The sequence below is a fragment of the Heterodontus francisci genome, unplaced genomic scaffold (genome assembly GCF_036365525.1).
Source record: "Heterodontus francisci isolate sHetFra1 unplaced genomic scaffold, sHetFra1.hap1 HAP1_SCAFFOLD_51_2, whole genome shotgun sequence".
In the NCBI taxonomy this organism is placed as follows: Eukaryota; Metazoa; Chordata; class Chondrichthyes; order Heterodontiformes; family Heterodontidae; genus Heterodontus; species Heterodontus francisci.
In genome coordinates this window covers 820,504-826,799 of record NW_027141369.1, presented here as the reverse complement: position 1 = coordinate 826,799, position 6,296 = coordinate 820,504, and the positions used below count along the sequence as shown (strand labels likewise).

Sequence of the window (6,296 nt, the reverse complement as noted above, 5' to 3'; positions counted from 1 at the left end):
AGCTGGACTCATTGGAAACCCCTCGTGCTGTATCCACCAGATATGGGTTTGCTGTAAAATGTCCATGTCAGGTAAAATGGAGTGGAAGGGTTGTGAGGCAACTCACTCCTGTATTGAAGAAAACTGATTTCCTTTGCACTTTTTGGAATGTCAACTTGGTGCTGTTTTGAACTGTTGTATAATGCATTTTTTACAGATTTATATGAATAAAGCATATTTTTAGGAATAAAAACCTGGGGATTCATATGCATAGTTCTTTGAAGGTGGCAGGACACATTGAGAAAGTAGTTAGCAAAGCATATGGGATCTTGGGCTTCATAAATAGAGGTACTGAGTACAAAAGTAGGGAAGTTATGCTGAACCTGTATAAATTTCTAGTTGGGCCACAACCAGAGAATTGCATCCAGTTCTAGTCAACACACTTTTGGAGGGATGTGAGTGTCCTTGAGAGGGTGGAGGAGATTTAACAGAATGGTTCCAGACATGAGGGATTTTAGCTGTAAGGTTAGGTTGGAGAAGCTGGGGTTGTTCTCCTTGCAGCAAAGGAGATTGAGGGGAGATTTGATAGACATGTACAAGATTATAATAAATATGACAGGTTTAGATAACTTACAGGGCGATGGGGATAGAGCGGGGGAATGGGACTGAATGGATTGATTTACATGGGATTGATGGGCAAAATGACTTCCTGTACTGTAGTGACTCCAGGACTCAATGACTCTCTCTCCTTCTCTCTCTCTCTCTCTCTCTCTGTCTATCGCTTTACCTCTCTCTGCCTCTCTCTCTCTATCTGTCTTTAGCTGGTCCTCTAACTTTCTATCGCACTCTCTCTCTCTCTCTTTTTTCAAACTCTCTCTCTCCATTACACACATATTTGTCAATCACATGTCAAAGAAGGAAGCGTAATGAAGGAATGTCTGCGCCCTTGAAAATGTTTCCAGCAGAATAGTTAAATGTTTAAAGTTTCTGTTGGGAGTTTGACCTGAGATGGTGAGACACAAGGATGTGAGGTTATTAAAGTCTTCACCAAATGTAATAGGGAATAATTTTCTTCACTGGTGAACCCAAAGGAACAAATATGGCACAAGAATGAGAAAAGTCAGAGAATTGAGAAACATCCAATGGTTCTTCACATATACAAGTCAGCAGACCCACAGAAATACAGTAGGTTGAGAGTTCAGATCCAGTGATAGACTTGACAAATGTCGAGCTCGTGCTTTATTCTTTATAAACCCAACATCTGTCCACTTGGCTATTGCACCTCGTCTCGATGTATCTGATAATACTGATACTATTTGTATTCCACATTTGCTTTGAAATCACAGGCAATATAAATGGATTGGGAATGTCAATGGTCAGGAATCATTAATGGATTGGGAAAGTCAATGGACTGGAAAATATCAGTGGATTGGGAAATTCTATAGACTGAGTTATATCAATGGATTGGGACAGTTCAGTACATTGTGAAACATCAATGGATTAGGAAACAGGAATTAAAGGGACAGATGGAGTTCAACCTGGAAAAGTGTGAAGTGATTCATTTTGGAAGGTCGAATTTGAATGCAGAATACAGGCTTAAAGACAGGATGCTTGGTGGCGTGGAGGAACAGAGGGATCTTGGGGTCCATGTCCATGTCCATAGATCGCTCAAAGTTGCCACCCAAGTTGATAGGGTTGTTAAGAAGGCGTCTGGTGTGTTGGCTTTCATTAACAGGGGGATTGAGTTTAAGAGCCGCGAGGTTATGCTGCAGCTCTATCAAGCCCTGGTTAGACCACACTTGGAATATTGTGTTCAGTTCTGGTCGCCTCATTATAGGAAGGATGTGGAAGCTTCAGAGAGGGTGCAGAGGAGATTTATCAGGATGCTGCCTGGACTGGAGGGTAAGTTTTACGAAGAAGGGTTGAGGGTGCGAGGGCTTTTCTCATTGGAACGAAGAAGGATGAGAGGTGACTTGATAGAGGGGTACAAGATGATGAGAGGCATAGATAGAGTGGATAGCCAGAGACATTTTCCCAGGGCAGAAAGGGCTATCACCAGGGGGAATAATTTTAAGGTGATGGAGGAAGGTTTCGGGGAGATGTCAGAGGTAGGCTCTTTACACAGAGAGTGGTGGGTGCGTGGAATGCACTGCCAGCGGTGGTAGTAGAAGCAGATACATTAGGGACATTTAAGCGACTCTTGGATAGGTACATGGACGATAGTAGAATGAAGGGTATGTAGGTAGTTTGATCTTAGAGTCGGTTAAAGGTTCGGCACAACATCATGGCCCGATGGGCCTGTACTGTGCTGTACTGTTCTATGTTCTATGTTCCAGATGAAAGGATTGCATTAATTAATTGACTAGAATGTGGAGAGGCAGGAGAAAATGATGCCATTTTAGGGGGCCGGGGGTTAGTAGAAACAGACCAGGGCTATTTTACTCTCTATCTCATTCCTTTCTTCTATCTGGCTCATTATCACATCCTCTCTCTCTCAGAGCGGTGGGAATCACTGGAACCCACACTTGTTGCTCAGGTTGTTTGGTTCCGGGAAAATACAAGGTCCACATCAGATTGACAGGAAAGATAAATGTGATTCAGAGCCAATCATATTCCTTTTGGTGATGTGTGCTCAGCCTTGTTATATCAGCAAAGGCAGCAGGTAATGCAAATCCTGAAGAGTTTTGATAGAGTGAAGAAGGAGAATGTGTTGCCAGTGACAGAAGGGTCAGTAACCAGAGGAAACACATTTAAAGTAATTGACAAAAGAATTAGAGTTGTGATGAGGAGATTGTTTTTTCAGCAGTGTGTTGCTCTGGTCTGGCATGCAATCCTGAAATGTCAGTGGAAGCAGATTCAATGTTAACTCTGAATGGAATTGGATACATACCTGACATGGAAAATATAACAGGACAATGGGGGAAAGGACAGGAGTGTGGGATGTGGGATTAATAGAATAGCTCTGTTAAATATCAAGCAAATGCACAGTAATAAGGTTCAGTGCTTGGACCTCAGTTATTTTCACTCTATCAATGGCAGAGAAGGCTCGAGGGACCATGTGGCTGCTCCTCATGTTCTTCCCAGTGTCCAGGATAAAGTGTGACATCACACTGATTTCCAGATGGCCAAAACAAATGCAACGGACATCTTTTCTGGAAACATCACATTTAAAGTGAGAAACTAATCATGAGGCACGGACGGGGATTAAACCCGTGATCTTCAGTTTACGAAACTGACGCCTTACCACTTGGCCACCATGCCTTTTGTTAATGGGCACTTGAGGCTCCAGAGGAGGATTTGTGATTCTTTTTCAATTTGGTTGAAACAGCATCGAGAAACATGCACAGAAATAAAGAGGGATTGTGGAATGGGAAACAGATCAGCCTCATTTACATCATCAGCATCATGAAATCTTCATTCAGACGTTCCATTCTCATCCTCCGCTTTTCTCACATCTGTACAATAATATAAGAGTGGACATTGGGTTGTTACTGGGCAGATTATATAAATAGACTATGTGCATCATCACAGGAAGTGATGTAATATAATCTGTACGGCACCTCATGGAGAGTTGTAGATGAAACTTTCAATGCAAGATGTGTAGAGTAAACTCAGGTTATTTTAACCGTCAGATTCTTATAAATTGTGTACTAAGCCTTGACAGATATCAGAATATTATATGGGGGCCACAGTAAACCAAAGCAATGATGGAGAAATATTTGCCTGTACCTTTGAAAAGGTCACTGGACTGAACCAAGCCGATGAGTGGCCGAGGTGGTTCCAGAGGTTTGCAAGGTATCGTACTGCATCGGGTCTCGTGCAGAAGCCAGACATGGAGCAGGTCAGTACACTATTGTCTGCCATGGAGGGAGTGTGTAGGCTCCGTGTGAAGAAGTTATTAAGGCACTCAAGAACTATTTTAATTGAGGAAAAAAATGTCATCGTGGAGCCAAAGTTAAAACGCTGCATTTGCTGACAATGCAACCACCAGGTGACGCTTACTAGCACATGCGCAAATGCAGCCTCTGCCACTGAAACGTCACTGTCTGTGACTATCAGGCAGCTGCCAGGATTAAAGATGGAGCTACTCCATTTATCACAGAAAACAACTTAGACCCAAAAATCCCCTCAAAGGTTGCCATCGCCGCCTCCGTCCCACCCCCAATAGTCCCCCGCTACCTCTTGCGCATTCGCCAGTTATAAAGTACCAAGTCATCTTAATTCACCTAAAGTGAATTACTTTCGGAGCAGTGACTGTCATTTCATAAGCAAATACGGCACATATCTACACAATGGACATGTTTTGGTTGATACTCGGAGAACGTTGCGCTGTTTGAAGTCTCATCAGAAGGACAGCACCTCTGACAGTGCTGCACACCCTCTGTAATTCAGTGAGGTTTCATAGAGTCAGAGAGTTATACAGCACAGAAACAGGCCCTTCGGCCATCGTGTCCGTGCCGGCCATCAAGTACCTGTCTATTCTAATCCCATTTTCCAGCACGTGGCCGTAGCCTTGTATTCTGTGGCGTTTTGAGTGCTCATCTAGATACTTCTTAAATGTTGTGAGGGTTCCTGCCTCTACCACTCCTTCAGGCAATGTGTTCCAGATTCCAACCACCCTCGAGGTGAAACATTTTTTCCTCAAATCCCCTCTAAACAGTGCCATCCCATTCTCCGGACGATCATTCCCCGCTTCCCCCCATCCCACTCTCTGACTGCTCACTCCCCGCTTCCCCCACCACCACCCCCATCCTGCTCTCTGGCCGCTCACACTCCAGGCCATGGGCTCTGCCGCTTCCCTCCTCTCGGCCACTTGCTCCAACATTGCCCCATTTCCCCTCGAGACTCGCCTTGCTTTATCGGGTGGTGCGGTGATGAATGATCGAATGTTGGAGCGAGAGGCCGAGAGGAGGGAAGCAGCATGGCTTCGAGCTAGTGTCTGGAGGGACGTGGGGGGGAAGCGGGGCGTGAGTGGACGGAGAGAGGGCAGTGCGGGGGTGGGGGGTAGCAAGCAGCCGGAGGGCGGGGGAGCAGGGTAGCGAGGAGCTGGCAGCGAGCGGCCTGGAGTGAGTGGCTGAGAGGGGGGTAGAGAGTTTTCCTGCGCATGCGCCACTTCGTCCTGGAAGACGTAGGCTGAGCATGCGCAGCATCTCAGAGCGCAGGAGACTGTTTGTGCATGTGCGCAGCTTGGAGCGCTCTGATGACGTCGGCTGGCCGCTGCATTGTCAGGAATCACTTTGAATTTAATAAGCGTACAAAACAGAAAGGGGAGAGTATTCATTCATTTATCAATGACTTGTACAAACTCACGGAGGTTTGTGAATACAGCAACTTAAGAGAAGAGCTGAATGGAGACAGGATTGTGTTCGGGGTATTAGACAACACCCTTTCAGATCATCTACAGTCCAGGGCTGATCTCACATTAACGAAAGAGTTTCAATTGAGCAGACAAACAGAGGTTAGAAAGTTTAACCAATCCGTTGTTCGAGGGGACAGGGAGAGTCTGATCTCCAGAGTTGCAGACTCAATTGAATTTGTTCAGAAAACAAAAGGAAAAATTAGTGGTAAAAGACAAGAAAGACGGGAAGAGCATCTAGTGGTAGCTGCAACCAATGGCAGTCGGTGTGGCTGAGAGAGACACAAGTGGGAAAACTGCCTCGCCAAAGAAGCTGAGTGTTTTTCCTGCAGAAAGATGGGACACTTTCAGTCAGTGTGTGGCAGTAAAATACCAGCACTGAATATAATTAAAGGGAAATCCCCAGAGAGCAAAAACATTAATGAAGTACAGGATATCCAAAGTGTGGAAATACATTTTTTAGGTGAAATCCAGGAAATAAAGTGAGAGTTGCTGGACGACAGAAATTCTGAAATATTTTAAGATAGATGTAGATAGATTCTTGATCAACAAGGGGGTGAAAGGTTATCGGGGCAGGTGGGAATGTGGAGTTGAGGTTACAATCAGATCAGCCATGATCTTATTGAATGGTGGAGCAGACTCGAGGGGCCGAGTGGTCTACTCCTGCTCCTAATTGGTATGTTTGTATGTAAGAAAACATGTTCTAGATACAATGAGAACTATCATTTGTTTGGAATTGGATTTGAAACCCCCTTTTATCAAAAGGTGATAGAGCTTTAATTTTTCTACAATTAACAGACAAATCCCTGTGGAGTTGAGATTGACAGAAATAATGGGCTGGATTCTATAGAGCCCTCAACGTCGAGATCTGTGGTGGGGGTGGGGTGGGAGCCGCCTGAAGATGGCCCCGGATGAGGCCCGCCATGGACCTCAACGTCGGCAGGGCCTGGCTCGATATTGC

At 45.0% G+C, this 6,296-nt stretch overlaps 1 non-coding gene across 1 annotated transcript; it reads right to left on the bottom strand.

Annotated features, from left to right (window-relative positions):
• Positions 1-3,168: 3,168 nt before the first annotated feature.
• trnat-cgu (transfer RNA threonine (anticodon CGU)) lies at positions 3,169-3,240 on the bottom strand. Its single transcript has one exon. It is a non-coding gene; the product is annotated as a tRNA-Thr (tRNA).
• Between the last annotated feature and the right edge of the window lie 3,056 nt (positions 3,241-6,296).